General features: G+C 46.8%; 1 protein-coding gene across 1 annotated transcript in view; it reads right to left on the bottom strand.

The window, feature by feature from the left end:
• Positions 1-17,978, bottom strand: part of USP31 (ubiquitin specific peptidase 31) — a 217,492-nt gene that overhangs the window by 187,540 nt on the left and 11,974 nt on the right. The gene's annotated exons all lie outside the window — the stretch shown is intronic.

Here is a 17,978-nt window from a genome sequence, read left to right as displayed (position 1 = left end):
TCTCTTAGCCTTTCCAGGCTCCTGATGACAGGTGGAGGAGGGGGCTGGGTCACAGTCCATCTACAGAGTGATGTTCAAAAAGAGAGCACTCTGTAGGTCTGGATTGCACAGGTGTGAGGGTGTACTTTAACTTTGTCCCCTCACAAAGGCATAGTTCATAACATTTAGTAGATCTATTCACTATAACTCAGCTAGTACAGCTTATCTGCTAAAATGGGTCTCTCAGGGCTCACACCAATGCATCCATGATGCCAATGAGGATCTTAAACAAGCATTGAAAATGCAAAAGGTCTCGCCTTTGATTAAGTTAAAGCCATTTGCTTTGTTAATGGTATTGAATAGCAAAGCAAATGGCTTTAACTTAATCAAAGGCGAGACCTATTACATTTTCAATGCTTTTTTTTTTTTTTAAAAGGAGCACCTTTTTAGGTCTCGGGACCATCCGGTCTGCCGAAGGCAGAACCGGAAGTCGAGAGATTTAATGACTTGGAGAAGAGGGGCTTGAACCCGCCCCTCTTCTCCCCTGTTCTCCATTGGCTGGCCTCTTGAATGCTGGCCAGCCATTGGAGAAGAGGTCCCGTCACTCAGATCATGCCCCGTCCTTTTCGGATCGGGGGGGCGTGTTTTTTGCAGAAAGTCTCAGTTATCTCCTCCAGCCAATGGCTGGAGGAGATAACAGCAAAACACGCCCCCGAATCCGAAAAGGACGCTGCGTTTCTCCGAGGCATTTCTGCTCTGCCTCGGAGAAAGGCGGTGGTGTCCAGCATCAGGTTCGTGCAGCTCGCAGCTTCCTCCTTGTTTACTGTGCAAGGACGTCCGACTCGGAGACTCCAGTTTCGCTTTAGACACCCCAGCCGGCCTCCGTGGTTACCAGGGGACAGCATTAATTCTTGGTCATCAAAATACGAATGTACATCATTTGTCGCTTTCTTTCAATATAAATGCATCTCTCTTGCATCGGTGTTTGAAGGTCCGTGTACCGCGGGGGAGGAACGATACAGATAGAACACAGACAAAAATCAAAATCAGCGCTGCGGAACTTGAAAAAGCCTAATGCATTCTGGGGGTTGTAGTCGCCATTCACTTTGAACCAGATGCATTGACGTGAACCACGTACGTTTGCAATGGATCACCGACTCTTACCAACAGCAGCTGGCACAGTGGTACATGTGAGCTGTTAGTTTAGTTATAGACAAACTCGAGTCCCCAACATGCTTAGTTCTATTGGCTGAAAGCCCAGCCCCCCTCTTGACATGGGGCAGGGAACAACGCTGCAGCTGTACTGAAGTGGTCGATCACAGGGGCGTGGGGCCCCCGTCGCCCTCTCCATCCGGCCACCCACAGAGAGACGTGTTTTAGCTCAGACGGGGCCGAGGTGCCCACCCTGAAGAGGGGCACTGCACACTCACTTCTCCTCCAAGGCGTCCAGTCTGCGGTGTCACCCCTCCCACGCCAAGCCCCCCTCAGCCGCAGGGGCCCCAGGGTGTAGTGAGCAGCTCCCAGTGACAGCCTCCGTTCTCCATGTACTCCCCCTTTTCTCCCTACTTTCAGCCCGGCAGGATCTCTCACACTTGTGTGCGAGGAAGGGGGGCGGCGGGGGTCCCTCAGGGTGATTAGACAGCCCACTCCGCTGGACTCATCGCCACAATCCTCTTCCTCCACTGATTACAAGGACGGCTGCCAAGCGAGAGAGCTCAGGGGAGGGGTAGTGTTAAAAGTGGCTATGCTGAGCAGTGCAGCTTAGGACACCATGAGGGGGTATATACAGACGGAGGGGAAATAGTACATATTTACATAGCATGGTCTTGATGCGAAAAGCGATACAGTCATGGTGCGGCCTTAGAGTGGACAGAGGGAGCTTCGTGAATGGGCTGCGAGGGACAGGAGGGCAGGGCAGAGAGATGGCTGTCGGATGCCAAGAGCAGCTGAGAAGGCAGCAGCTGGAGGAATGGGGAACCGAGAGGCCAAGGCAGCGAGCCACTCACCCCTCTCAGCGTGCCTTCGGCCGTCATCTTGAGAGCTTCAAGTACTGATGGGACTGAGCATGGAAGGAATCAGGACATACTCGACTTGCCTAAGGCCACTAACGAAACATTGGAGGCTAACTGGTTGGTACCAAAGGGCACTTTATTTCCATCTCAATGTATAGTTTTGTAAAGGGCTAGGGCGGTTAGAAAATTGCTTCGCAGCAAGCGCAGACTCGAGGCGGCTTAAAGGCTAGAGTGGCTGACTTTTGTCTTTGAAGCTGGGGAACCAGGTTTGAGTCTGGTGGGAGTTTCACACATCCTGTGATTCTCGGCAAATCACTTAATCTCCTTGTGCCTAGAAATGAATGTGTCCGTCTGTAATGCTGCTGGTGCTCCTGTACAGTGCTCGGATACCTTAGAGTCGAGTTTGCACTATATAAAACTGAAGAAAAAAAAAAAAAACACTGCTGTTGGCAGCCAAATCTAGTGTTGAATAAAATGGCAGGGAGGTGGGGCATGCTACAGGGGGCTAGGATAGGTAACTTTAAGCACTCTGGCTTGGGCTCCTGTGATGTACATCTGACACAGGGGAGTAGTTTAGTCAATATTAATACCAGGGTGCAAGTCTGAAATTTCTGTACCCAAGTAAAAAAAAACAAGCATTTACAATGCAATGGTCTCGGCATTGGTAAAGTTAGAGCTATTGGCATTGCTCATGACATTATTTTTGTTTATGTTTTTTGTTTTTAAAACATTTAAAGAAACGGCATTGTCATGAGCAATGCCAATAGCTCTAACTTTAACAATGCCGAGACCGTTGCATTGTAAATGCTCGTTTAATGCTAGGAGACGGGACATTCTCAAACCATCTGGAGCTCGGCATCCTGGAACGGAAGCGGGAGAGAAAGACAACTTTCAGCAACTTGAAGAAGTGCGTCACTTCCTCCCACCGGGCACCTCCCGTACCCTCCTAGTTTGGAGATCTGCTTGAGGCCATAGGCAGCGTGGCAGTAGCCGGGTCTCCTCTTGCACATTGCATATCGGCGCTACACTACACACCCGCACACAGAACTGCGCAGCACTACACAGCCCGGCACCATCCCAGACAGCACACCACGGAAAGCACTGCACAATCACCAGACGCTCACGCACTACTCAATCACACTACACAATCACCAGACACGATTACCACACACAGACACACACATATATATAATTAACTTGAACTAAGCTTAAACCAGCATTACGCACATCACCAACACAGACCACCAGGGCTGCACAGACTTTTACAAACACACACGCAATGAGCCAAGCACCACATACAAGCTCACACTACACAATGCCAGTACTAGATAAACTGTCACACCACCCACCTACAAGACAACACACATTACGAGCAGCACAAACACATGCGCATACAGCACGACAAACACACCAGCAACAATTTATTCACTCACCCATCACCACACCCAAGTAGGCAAACACACCCACTGTTTAACAGCACGGACTGACATCGAAAACCAAGAGTGGAGAGAAAAAGGGCCGCTCTGGGGGTCTCGGAGCTCCTCTTTACAGGCAGTCCCACCAACATTTAGTGAGAAGCTGCCTCCAAACAGATCTTGAAAAGAAGTGAGAGGGGGGAGGGAGGGGACCGGCTGGGTGGGTGGGAGGTTTGGGATAGAAAAGGGCTCTGCCTCCCCCCCATTGGCTAAGGAAGAGGCAAATGAGGACTGCTTCCCAAAACACTGTACTGCCTACGTGGCTTTAATCGGACTGTTTCCATCACTTCCTTCTCACAGACACAATTATTGCTAAGTTTATGAGAAGAAAGCAACAGGATCCAACAGCATCCCAATCGGAATTGGCAGACAGAGACTGAAGAGTCATTGGAACACGCGCTTTTCCAAATATACCATGTTGCGCTCAACTACAAACAGTAAACAGACCACATTGTGCTGTCTCAGCCTCCATCACCTTGGCACCATGTGGGCATCAGTGCCGCCTGGGACCCGCATTGTTGAAAGACACTAGCACAGAGGTCAAGATGCGCACAGCTGGACTGGAGGGCGCAATGATGAACCTGCAGGACACGGACATTATAGAGACTGGAGGACAAAGAGCACTTACTGCAGATGGACAGCCGAGATTTGGACTGGACAGTGCACTGACCGGAGCATACGATGCACCTTGGATGGACATGCAGGCATATGAAGACCTGTATGATGGCCACCGATTTGGAGCTGAAAAGGCACAATCGTGGATTTCGTGGGCACACCTCTTGACCCGGGGAGGGGGGGGGGTATTTACAGCAGTTAGAGGGACAGTCATTCACTTGTAGAGGCACCAACACTGGTACGAGGGAGCCGGGAGTGTAGTGACACACGTGACACTACAAGGATGTCACCCAGTAAGGGGGCACATGACGTTGGTCTCAGGGACAGTGAGCACAGGACACTACAGAACCATCTGATCCTGGAGGCTGGGCAGACCTGACCACCAGGTGCACTGAGGTGGGTCTCAAGGGAGCTGTCAGGCCCCAAATAGACATCGTTAAGACAAGGCGGGCGCTCACCTGGATCTGCAGGGGCACAAGTAGCACTTTGCACCTCTTGTTTACCAGGAAGCCCTTTGGCACGTCGATGTACTGGCCCCACTAGTCAGCGAAGAGCTGCATGACGAATTTGCAATGCAGGTCGATCTGTTCTCCGTACAAGCTGAGGAACTTCTGGATCAACACTTCATACCCGAAGCTGTGCGGCACGGCAGAGGGCCAGGCGAAGACCGACAAGCAGAAGAGCACGGGCACGCTCCCGTTCACCTGAGCACCCGCCGCAGGAACCGGTTGCTCCGCCACGTTCACGCTCCAAGTCCTCTGTTTTTTTTCACTCGCTAAGATTGACCCTAAGCCCTGCCCCCTCGTGCGAGGGAGGGAAGGTGCCAATAGAGGAGGCGAGCAGACTGGCTGAGGGAGTGAACAGCAAAGAAGCCAAAGCGCGTTGATAGCAGCAACTGCTCCTGGCAGCATATCAGGCGCTGCGACCTCAAACGCCACAACAACAAAAAATACGCGCGGTCAGCATATCGCGCGCTGTGACCTCAAACGCTGCACACAAAAAAAAATACGCGAAGGAGGACCACGCTGCCGACGATTTCTTGTCTTTATGGGGCCATGTGCTTAAACACATGGCCCCATAAAGATAAGAAACCTTTTGCGACCCACGGAAAGCAGGCAAGCCCGTTCAAGTGGGCCGTCTGGTAAAGCCAAAGAGAGGCAACATCCAAAGCTCTTTTCCAATGGCTGGCCACAGTTTAGCATAAACGGTGACGCCAGCAAATGGAAAAGAGGGGCGGGGGCTTATAGACCTTTACTAAAACTCCTCAAAATCAATAAATCTCGCCAAGACCTAAAAAGCACCCAGGGTAGGTTCAAGAGACCTGTCTGGGCTTCTGATAAGGCCGTTCTTCCATTCCGATCAAGAAGCCGCAGGAGGGGTTGGGGTGGGTCTTCTCCCCTTTTGAAACCTGGACCCGCTGCTCTGTCTGGCTCCTGGTGGAGAATCATGCCAAGCTAGTTCTAATGTCCAGTGTCGGATTTCAACTCTGCTGCTAGAAAGAAGGAGCTGCAAGCACAAGAAGCAATAAATGATTTTTTTCCACTGAAAAAACAAAGGTTACACGGACATTATAGTTAGGCTGACATTTCACTCGTACAAAACCAGAGAAAGTTGGCCGTTTCAGTTAGCTGAGCGAACTAGAACTCGCGCCCTCGCAATGAACTGCTTATGACCTCACATATTACATCACAAATGACATGGTCAGTGACATCACTGATGGCATCATCCATTGACTGTTTTTTTTCCCCAAAGTTTAGGAGTGTTAAACATATTTAACAAGGTGTATTGTTGAATCAGTGGATGTATGAGTGACTATGGATGACTTAGTGGGTGCGTGACTGACCGCATTAGTGAGTGATTAGGTGTCTCAGTCAATGTATGGGTGAGTGACTGGTTGTGTGAATGTATGTATTTGTCTGCCTGTTAATGTCTAAGTGGGTGTAGAAGTAGGTTAGTGGGTATGTGAATGGCTATATGGGTGATTAATTGGTTGTCTGACTAAGTCTATGGCTGTCTCTGGGTGAAGAGGTGTGTGACTGCCTGTATGGATCAGTGAGTGGGTGACTCAGTAGCAGTATGAGGTACTGTTGCATGTGAGAGAAGATGTATGGGTGAGTGAGTGTCTGTATAACTGTGTCGGTGACTGAATACATGTGTCAGTATGGGTGAGTAACCGAGTACGTGAGAGCTAGTATACGTGAGTGACGGGGTATATGAGTGACTATGCATGAGTGAATGCGAGTGGCTACATGGATGAGAGCATGCTTCTGTCAGGGTCTGCATAGCTTAGTGGATATGTGTGACTATTTGTATGAGTAAGTAAGTGGGTGGGTGTGTGTGTAACTGTTTGGGTAAGTGGCTGTATGATTGAATGGATGAGTGTCTAGGTGTGTGTGAACAGTTCTATGGGGGACTTACTCAGTGTGTGAGCGCCTGTATGGCTGTATGCGTGAATGTCAATGCAGTATTAGTGAGTGGGTGGGTGGGTCTAAGAGTGGCAGTATGGGTGAGAGAGCGGATGTGTGTGTAGATCCATGAATCAGTGAGTGGGTGTGCAAGTACTGGTATTGCTCTGTGAATGGTTGTGTGGGAGTGGCAATGGCTGTATCAAAGACTCTATAGGTGTGTGAGTGGGTGCGTCAGAGATGCTGTGGATGATGTCATCATTGATATCACCAGTGATGTCATTTGAGATGTCATGATGATGTCACTGACCATGTCATGAGTGATTTAAAAGGTGAGGTCATAAGCAGCGCATTGCGGGGGCGCAAGTTATAGTTAGCTCAGCTAACTAGAACGGCTGAATTTCTCTGGTTTTGTACGAGTAAAATGTCAGCCTAACTATAACATTCCTGTAACCTTTGGTTTCTTCCATGAATTTCTAAGGTTTTTTGAAATGCTAATTCCGAACTAGAACGTCCGTGAAACCTGTGGTTTTTTCAGTGAATTTCTAAGGTGTTTTTTTTAAACTAGCAGTCGCGTTTGCAGAGTGGTGGAGAAAGGGGGCTGGGCTTTTAACCACAACTCAGGAATTCCGCTACGTAGGACTTAGAGGAGTTACCAGGAGGGCTTCTTGGCCCCCAAAGTCCCTCAGAAGTAAAGTGGACTTTATCCCCCAACCAGTAATTGCAGAGTGGTTAAGAAAGGAGGCGTGGCCTCCAAATACCTCTTAGCAATCCCACTGCGTGGAGCTTAATGGAGGTAACAGGTGGGGTAGTTGGCCCCAAGAACGTCCTTGGGGGGGCAACTACCCATCCTATTACCTCCAGTAAATCCCACACAGCAGGATTGAGTAGTTCTGATACCAGGCCACGTCCCCTTGTCCACCACTCTGCAAATGCACTTCCTGGTGAAATCTTAGTTGGGGGAATCAGTCCCCTTCGCTGCTCGGGGTCCTTACAGGCCAACTAGCCTACCTGTTACCTCCAGTAAGCCCCACACAGTGGGATTGCTGAGAGGTGGTCAGAGACCACACCCCCTTTCTACACCACTCTGTAAACGGGCCTTTTGCCACTTTTCTGCTTGGGGGGGATGAAGTCCACTTTAGTCCTGAGAATCTCAGGACACAAGGGGACCTCACCACCCCACCAGCAGTGCGGCAAGAGGCGCATTTCCATTGTGGTGTAAAAAGGGGCATGGCCAACTCTCACCAATCCCACTGTGTGGGGGCTTACTAGAGGTAACATGTGGGCTAGTTGGCCCCTAAGGACCCTCCGCATCGAAGGGGACTTCATCCCCCAACCCAGAGCGCGCTAGGAGACGCGTTTGTAGAGTAGTGCAGAGGCGGCGGGCCTCCAGCAAGTTACCGGCTTCAGTTTTTTTCCCGATTTTAGAAAGGGGTGCTGTGTGGACCCCCCCCCCCCCTTCCCTTGATACTTTTTGGGCCCCGAGGACTGCATCCCCCCTGGCCTGACCCATTTAAAAGAAGAAAAAAAGACTGGAAGGGGGCCGCGCGGCCCACCTCCCGGGGGCCAGTATTGCCCCGGGGACCCCATCCCTCAGGGCATTGCCACATCCTTTATATTTATTTTTATATATAAAAATGAGTAGGGGCCTGCGCGGCCCCCCCTACCCGGGCCATTTTCGGCACTGGGGACCCCATCCCCCAGGGTCTGTATTTTCTTTTTGGAGGGAGGCCTGAGGGCTCCCCTCATAAGGCCGATATTGCCCCAGGGACCCTATCCCCCAAGGCATGGCCAGGTCGTTGGGGACCGCAGGGGGAGCCTCAAGGCCCCCGCAGTCCCTGCTGGCACACTGCCTCCTGTGGGAGCCGGTATTGCTTTTGGGTAGAGAAAGATGCAAACATGCAGCTCCCTCTGCCCAAAAGCAATCCTGCTTCGCTCCCTGGAAGCGAGAGCATTTTTCCTACTTTTGCTTCCATGAAGCGAAAAAGTGTTTGCTATGGCATGGCGGGAGTAGCGCTCCCACCATGCCATAGCAGACTGCAATGTGGGCGCCCCGGGACATTGCTGGAGCGACCTTGGCGGTCCCCAGACCCATCGAGGGCTCCTTCTTCTCTGTAGCCACGGGGAGGTGGTGGTCCCCGGGGCTGCATGAAGGGGGCGCTGGAGCCCCCACGCATGTTGAAATCTTGCTCCGGGGAGGTGGTGGTGCCCAGGGCAGCAGGGATGGGGGGGGGGGGGGGGGCGTGGACACCCATGCATTACATTACTTCAGCTCCGGGGCGATGGAGGTCCCCGGGGCTGCAGGACCCCCCCCCCCCCAAACATTTTTTTGCTTTTAAAGAGCTCCGGGGCTTTGGCGGCCCCTGCATCTATTCAGATAATTGCCCCCTGGGACCTAGCCCGTCCGGGGGGTTCAAGAAAATGCAGCGTGGCAGCCCGCGCTTCGATTTTTGTAAACATTTCAGTCGGATTCGCAAATCCCGCTGAAAGGTTTTCCGAAAAATGCTTTTTTGGGCCCTTGAGGACCCCATGACCAGGCCTAGAGGGTTAGGGTGTTTCTACCCTGCCCCCCTTTTTTTAATTTTTTTTTTTAAATAATGTTTTTGAACTTTTTTCCTAGTGACGGTTCAATTGAGTCACAAGATGGCTGCCAACAGTTCCTGGTTGGAACTGTTGGCAGCCAATCAGATTGCAGGTTTGAGATCAGGAGGGTTTGGGGATCCTCCGCTGCAATATTTGTATATCTGAGAAATGTTTACATTTCTCGGGAACTACTGAATGGATTTACACCATTTAACAACAAGCATTGGCATAGCCAATAGGTCTCGCCTTTGGGACCTTATAAGTGTTTAGCCATGCAACAGTCACTGTTGTTGCACCAAGGATATTGTGCTGCATACCTAAATACTTATAAGGTCCCAAAAGCGAGACTTATTGGCTATGCCAATGCGTGTTTTTGTTTTTAACGAAATCTTGTTAAATGCCAGTCTAGCATCTCGCATCCGAAATGGGTGTGACTGAGGATGCAATTCGTGTTAGAAGGTAGCACAAAATTGGTTGTGAGTTAAACATTAGCCACTCGTATTCAGTTGCCTTGCTAACCTCGTGCTTCTGCAATGGGATATTTACTCGATCAAAATGTTGTAGGTGGTGTAATCTCGGGCATTTTGCTTTACAGTCGTAAGGTAAAATGTGTGAAATTTCACGAGATTTAACTGGCCCCCGCCTAAATTTAAAGCAGAAAAGATAGCAATTCATCAAATAGGAGCCTCGAATTACACAGCTTGGAGGCTGGAGTACACAAAAGTCTGAGAACCAATTGCCTCAGTGCAATGAACCAGGTGATAAGGCCATTCAGTATCTAGTGTCGAAAAATCAGCGTTTAGCATACTCCGCATCAGCCTGACAGTAAAAGCACTTTTCGTTTCCGTCTTCGAGTTTGAAGGCTTTATTAGTCAGCGTCTGTAGCCCCAAGGTGGTTACATCGAATCCGCAGACTTCTGACAGTCAGAGAGACACTTTTTAAAGTTAACATGACGTAATATAACGTAACGCAACATAACATAACACAACATAAAATAACATTGGGATAGAAAATGTAGCAAAACAGATTTGCACCACTAGCCCTCGAGTGAGCTATCATCTGGTATGCATTTGTCTGCAAGACCTCTTGCATGATGGCTCACAGGCCTCATGAATCACTGCTGCTGGAAGTGACCGCCTGCATGACAGCATCTCACATCCGTCAGCACACCAGCCTTCCATCATTTCACCTTCAATTCATTTAGCAACAAAAAAAGTCAAAAGCGCAACTCTGGGCCAGATGCAGGGCATTGAGAAGACCCATAAAGGCCACATCACAGACACGCTCTCTTATCCCTTTTAGTTTTACAAAGTATAGTTCTACCTATTTTCAAACGCCTTGAGTGCTTTATCGGGTTACGTAATGCACTAACTATACAATAGAATGACAGACAGAAGGTGGTAATGGCCGGCACAAGGTGAGAGCAAACAACAATCATGATACATGAATGACCAACTAAAGGTGGGAATACCAGACGTGATATGGAAATACCAGAGAAAAGGGTGACATGCCAGGCACGAGCTGGGACTGAAATACCAGAGGCAGGAATGTTGGAAACAAGATCTCAATAACAGACGTAAGACAGCAGTACGAGGCGCTGGTGAGAATGACTGTCGTAAGTGGGGATGATGGACACAAGTCAGGAATGACATGCCTGAGCGGAGAACACCAGACTCGCGGCACTAAGGCATGCACGAGGCAGCAATGCCAGTCCTGTTTAGGAATACCGCATCCAAGGCAGGCATGACATGCACGTGGAAAGAATGCCTAACTTGGTTTAAGAACAACAGATATACACTAGAAATGTCACACACAGGACGGGAATGCCAGGCACGAGGCAAAAAGAGCAAACATTAATCAGTCAGGACAAACAAAAGGCTGAAATCTAACACATTGGATGGGAATGTCAGACCTGAGTTGGGTATAACAGACACAAGGTCATAATGTGGAGATAACATTTACAAGACAGTGACAGGCATGAGGCGGGAAATGAGATGATGAATGACAGTCATAAGAGCAAAAAGCATTGGGCGCGCGGCCGTGAAAGTGACACGACCGCGCGGCCTGTGAAAGTGATCGCGATCAAAGACAGATGGCGGCTGCGCGCGTGCACACTCGCGTGAACGCAAGCGCTAGGCCACCAAAAAGCGGTGGCAGCCCTTTGAAAACCCGCACACTAAATTTCTCGCAGAGCAGCGCATGCGCTGGCTCAGCGAGACCTAAAAAAAGAGTGCTCTCTGAAATAAGAGCTACCTTTTTGCCAAATTTGGTGTAATCCCGTTCAGCTGTTCGGGCTGTAGCCATGTCCACATTTTCCTATGGAAATTAACATGGAGAAACGCATTTTGGGACCACCCCGCATTTTTTTTTTTTTAAATCATCTGTCCCCGGTTGACGAATTACCCCCGAAACATTCAACACAGCAGCTGAGGTGAGTGGACCAATAGTTTTTAACATTTCGTCAAGATTCGTCATACAGCGACACACACACACACACACACACACATCTCCAGTGGATGTTTGAGTGAATGATTCAGAGTGAATGAGATTGAGTGAGGGTGAAACAGAGCAACTACATGTTAGTGGGGGGTTAATGAGAGCGAAAGTCGGAGTTAGTGTGTGAAAGTAGGAGAGTGAGTAAGAATAAATTAAAGTGTGTGTAAAGAGTCAGTGAAGGAGTTAGAATGAGTAAGTGTGGGAGGCAGTGAGTGAGTGGCATAAACATCAATAGTGCAGCAGATGCTGTTTAAACAGGTCCAGACCTCTTAGGAGCTTACTGAACGCTCATTTTTAAAGCAGCACCCCTCTATACCACTTTAAAGTGGACACCATATACGCCAGCAGCTTTGAGTGAGAGTTAGAGAGTGCGAAAGTTTAAGTGTACTTGTATAAGTAAGAGTTATCAGTATGTTTGTTTGTGAGTGGGTGTAAGTTTGAGTGGACGCGAGTAGGACAGTGAAACAAAATGAGTGGATAAGAGTGTTTGTTAGCAAGTCTGCCGCTGGCCATGGCATACTTAATATAATTCTTGGCTTAGGGTGTCAGGTTGGCGAGAACCAAGCCATGAGAAAAAGCTGGTTCTGTGTGTCACACTGGAGGTTATTTTTAGCATATGGATCACTCATGTACGGTGGCAGAATTCTATAACTGGGATTTTGTAGGTTTAATTTGGCATAAGGGAGAACCAATGGTAAAATGCTGGCATTGGCTGACAGGAGATAATTCTTAACATATAAGGGGTCACACAAGACTAAGTTTACATACAAAAAATGAGAATGAGGTCGTGGTAAGCATCATCCTCCTGTCACCAGCAGCTCAGAGAAGCATGTGCACAGTTAGTGTTGAAGAAAAAAGTAACTGTGCTTTCATGACCACTGCTAAACATAGTCTTTTGTGCAGAGGTCAAGGACATTTTGTGGTGGTTCACAAGTGGCAGGGCATAGCTTAAACGCCCCTCTTGATGAAACATGCTTTTTACATCCTGTGCCTTTTTTGTAAGTTTATGTGAAAATTCTGCTTAAAAATGCACTACTTTACCCCATTATTTTTTTTACGTTTCTCAAGCGGGAGAACCCCATAGAACCCCCTAGACAAGATTGGGCTGGCTTTGTTTGCTCACTTACCAGAACTACTGCCAAGTATTACACCCACCAATTTCAGAGTTCGCCAGCCACCACTTAAAGAACACTCAAGATTCACAAGACGATTTGGACATTAAGAAAGGTAAAAGCACGATTCATCAGAGTAAAATATGGAAGTGTCGCATTTGTTCAGCACACTGCATACCCAAGAGGTCAGCTGTATGGAAGGCGGCAGCACACTAACAACTGCTGAATGGGTTGCTGAGAATATTCCTTACGTTTCTGAAAAGACAGTGTGGAAAACACTGGAATTCGTTCAAATTCAAGGAAGTCACTAGGCTGAACTTATAGCGGGAGAATCCATCTTTTCCACTTTCAAATCTAAATCTCAGGAACTGGATCCCACAAACTACCCAGTGCCCGAAAGCTCCTGGTGCACCTAAAATTCACGAACAAATGAGTATGAATGCAGCATGGTGTAACAAGGCAAGGATGAATAACACGTTCTTGCAGATCTGAGCTACCTATTGGAATGGCTGGCAGAACCCATGGCTAAGCTATGTGTAACTGTGATGGACACGCAAAAATCAAACATGACATTTGACAAGATTTAAATTAAACTTGTTGAGGGAGGAGCAGCGTTACTTTACATGCATTATGGACAAATTAAGAATTATGTTGTATTTTGAAGCCAAGTCATGCCAAGTTGCACTTTAGAGCAATGTGATGGGTTCAGAGCAATGTAAGGAGGAGTTACGCTAACAAACCAGCAGGCGACCCATAACGGGCGAAAGAAATTAATCACTGGTGGGCAAAAGCAAAACCATCCTTTAGGGCTCTCCAGGAGAGCGGTTTAGGGGCACTATAGGATTTTTGTGAGCAAAGATTCCCAAGTAAAAACAAAGAGGGAGCTTCCTTGGGGAACAAATAAAATGCACAACGAGACAGCTGCCTGCTACAGCTTCAGACTTTCGTCCTCAGTATTAATTCCTTTTGCTAAAATGATCTTTCATTCCATTAATTTAATGGCTGCGCACAATACACTAAGGGGCCTTTACTTGCATTGATTTTAAGCTAACAAGCTCACGTGACTCAATCCCTTCTTACAAGCATTAAAGAGCTTCCAGTCTCTCTGGAATCCTGTGTTTAAATACTGCAAGTACTATTCTAGGTATATTTGTATTGGTGCCAAGGGAGGCTCACTTTCGTTGTTGCTCAATTAAATTAAGGCTAGGACCTGCCAACAAAAACTGATGTTGGCCCATTGAAGAAGTCACTGACAAATACTAGCAGTCATAAGAATCATTCAGAGTTGGGATGTGGTGCAAGTGACAGTTTCAAAGACGTGACAGAGTTTCAAAGACTTGACAGTGAGCTAGTTGAACTGGATTAAGAAGTCCATCTGAGGCTTTCTTTGACCAACCTCTCAAGCTTCTCGCTACAGCACAGTCCACCACCAAATGCATTGCTCTGAAAAAATGCAATCAAATGAACTGCTCTGAAGCACATAACGACCCGTACATGCTTCGAAAAATGGTGGTACAACCATAAATATCTCTTAATCATGCTGGTACATTCCTAAACTGCACTAATGCACAAACCAATAAATCCCCATAATTTAACTGTACAGTGCTTTGACGTAGAGTCTAGTGCTACGCTGGCGTGGGGGTGCGGGGGGGGGGGGGCAGCCCATTTCCGAGCTGCATTTAGAACAAGACTATTCTAAACTGTTCCAATGTCATTCTGGGCCATTCAAGCAGTGTTCTGAATAACAACCAATATTAAAAGGCAGACCTCTGAAGCAATTCTTCTATACACACACTGTTCATGCAAGGAATCTCTGTACCAAGGACTAAAGCTTGATTCAAAAAGACGAGGGAAAGTTCAACGTGCCATATTAAAGCATCTAACTTGTGTGTATTAAATGAACATATTGTAGAACAAGGCATAATCCTAGCTAGAAGAACACACGAATAGTAGCTGTATTAGCTCTAGGAAATTCAGTTCTGGCAAATGTTCATGCATGCACGCTAAAGAAGGAAAACGTTTGCCTTTGTCCTAGGTGAATCCAGGTAAAGCAGGAAGTCACGAAAATCACAGATATCTCCACAATCACTAAAAAGTATTCATGATATTCAAGGAAATAAAATGTATCCTAAACTAATCAATGAAGAGAGATGAATATAGCCCACTCATTTCGTAATACCTTCCAAAGATCAGGATCACCCACAATCTCTGCTACCTTACCCTGAAAGGATGGGTAAAAGAGATACGGAGTAATAAAAGATACAGAGATAAAGTATTGTCGATGGGCACAAACACTACAAGTACTGGTAATGCTCATAGGTCACGTGCATTTATGAATGCTAAACTACTGGCTTAACTAATGATTGTTTGTTAAGCAGTGGTAAAAAAAGAACATTTCAAAATACTAAAGTTAAAGTAATCACATCTTGAGGTATCTCTAAATTGAACGCTGAATTTCAGATTTTCAATTATATACGGCATTTTTTTTTTTTAGATCAAATATTCTTCACACAGAAAAGGCTAAACAAAGTTTATAAGCGTAGAGCATGGGGCACAGCTTAAGGCTATTTGTAGGTGCCTAAAAGAACATAATAGTTATCTGATACAGTGAATAAGTAAGTTTCATCATTTCAAGGAAAAAGCCCGCCACGGCGGAGTCTGAACTAGAAAAAATGCTTGCGCCACTCGTAAGTACACCTTCTGCTTCAAACACTGGCTGACGAGCGCAGCAGTCCACCGCTGCCCCAGTGCCATGATTACAAACTTTGTGTGAAAAGACTTGGGTTTTCATGTATCGTGTGGAAAGAAGACAATAAAACCAACCCAATAAAGGCTGCTTTTTAGATAACCCGCAGCAAAAATATACCTGTTACTGCTCTTTTTTTGGACAGCCCGGGAGGAGTGTGGAACAAGGAGAGGGTGAAAATGCGAGGTGGTAAGCAGCACATGGGGAAGAGCATGAAAACACATGCACTTCAATTGAGAGCAAAATTTAAATAAAAATATAATTTCTTGATGTGTGGAAGGATACAAATCAATAATTAAAAAGATGATAAAGTAGCTGTGCTCCGAGGAAGGGACAAACACAACAGGAGGAAGGAAAGCCATCAAATAATGAGCAAGTTAAACTATCAAAGCAAAGAATGGACTGAACTAAAGTTCACGCTATGTATTGGTATTGCACAAAAAAGGTCTTAGACAACAGACAGGTAAAAGCAGTCATTGGGAGAGGCCTAAACATTAAGCAGACCGAGTAAAACTAGATGTAGTAAGAGATCATATTGCGGCCAGTTGGTATAATACTGCACTCTGATTAAGAGCATTGCAGTAGGCCTTCCCGCCAGTGAACCAGTACACCAGGCAAAATATTGAAACGTGAAGACATCACTTCCAATACAATAACAAATGGTCATTGAAAGCAAGGTCAAGCAGCAAAGCAGACTTTTACCCATAGCCATCCATATAAATAATCTGCAGGCAAACATCAGAAAGTTCATTCCAGAATAAACACACAACCAGAGATTAAGCTTTTGGAAAGCAAAGGTTAACATTTGCTTTCCAAATAATATGTAACATTCTAGTGAACAGATAGCCAAATCTTCTACACTGTTGAATCTAGAATGCAACCCTTCTTAAAAGGCTGGTGGAACATAGGGGAGAGGATTATTGTATTTATAGAATTATGGAACTATTATTAATAACTTCTGGGAACCACATACTGAAAATCTTTGAAAAATACCAATCTTTATCAAAAAACGTGATATTTAGAGTAACTGCTCAGACACCAGCCTTTGTAACCAATATCGCATTCATAGCAAAACTAAGGAGTACAATAAAGGATAGATAAATATAAAGAATTAAACACTACACACATACACTGTATATACAGAGGTGTTGAGTGAGATATGGAATTTATTACAGCTGATGAGTGCGGGGAGGAGACAGGACTCCTTCAATCCTTATTAAACATCATATTAGGTCCTGTGCATTTGCAAATACTGGTTATGCTATGGCATTTTACACATTTTTTTTAACTGGTTTAATCAAAACCAAAAACGCCACGAGTTCAATGTGTGTACTAAGATCAAAATCACATTGAAAGGGCCAGTGAGTATTAGGAGGGATGTTTCACTGTGTCGAGTAATTGTTGCACGCAATTTGTGAGCCAGCAAAGAGTGTTTTCCTAATATACCGGTTGCTGTACGTTTGATAATTGGTTCAACTATGCTAAATAAAGTGTTACTGGGTCACAATTATTTTCAACACCATGAAAAAAAATGAAAGAAAAAGACATTAGTATACATAGAAACACATCTATACAAAAACAAGCATTTTTCCCCCATATGCGAGAATTTAAGCTATTGGCATTGTAAATGAGAAAGCCTTTTATTTATGTGTTTTTAAAAGCAACACATATATAAAAAGGCATTGTCATTTCTAATGCTAATAACTCAAACTCTTACAAATGCAAGGCTGTTTAATGGCGGCCGCGCCCCTTTCTTTAGATGCTGCTCGCTCTATTCAGGTTACAGTAAGCAGCGTCTAAAGAAAGGGGCGTGGCCAACATTAAAGTGAAAGAGCTATATGGGGCACTTTCACCCCAAAAGAACCAATTATTAAAGAAATGTTCTGTAGCGCTGCCACTATAGGTAAAGCGGACCGCGCTATAAATTAAATGGATACATAACAAATAATATAAAAGCGGGTGGCGTGTTGCGACGTCATGGGAGGGATAGAGGTAAGTCATTAACCCCTTCGCTGCTGCGGACATTCCGCTGCAGCGCTGGGGGGGGCAGGGGGGCAGCGCGGCGGGCCTGTGCTCATGACGGAGCCGCTCCGTCATGAGCCACGGTTGACCTGTGCTCATGACGGAACGGTTCCGTCATGACTCCGCCCATTTGCGTTGTCCCCCCGCACAGGCGGGGAAACAGCGCCGCGTAGGCGGAGCGGCCGCCAACGGGCGTGTCATGACGGAACCGTTCCGTCATGAGCACACGGCAACCGTGGCTCATGACGGAACGGTTCCGTCATGAGCGGGGAAGGGGTTAAAGAAAATAGCGCTCACTGACTACATAAAGCAGACCGCGTAACACCACAATTAAAAGTCTAGTCTTTATGGGAGGTTACAAATGCAGAAAAGGCGGCACCAAGGAGGGACTACTAAGCCTATTCACTAATGAAAAGCAACGATTTCGAAATGACAGTAACAGGAGCCAACTGAAAAGATGAGCGGGAAATGGGTGGAGCTTCTATTCCATACCTCAACACAGCATGCCTCGCAGAGCAGCGCATGCACTGCC

The sequence above is a fragment of the Triturus cristatus genome, chromosome 10, assembly GCF_964204655.1.
Source record: "Triturus cristatus chromosome 10, aTriCri1.1, whole genome shotgun sequence".
Taxonomy (NCBI): domain Eukaryota; kingdom Metazoa; phylum Chordata; class Amphibia; order Caudata; family Salamandridae; genus Triturus; species Triturus cristatus.
The sequence above is the reverse complement of the archived record's forward strand: the minus strand, read 5'-3'. Positions and strand labels throughout refer to the sequence as shown.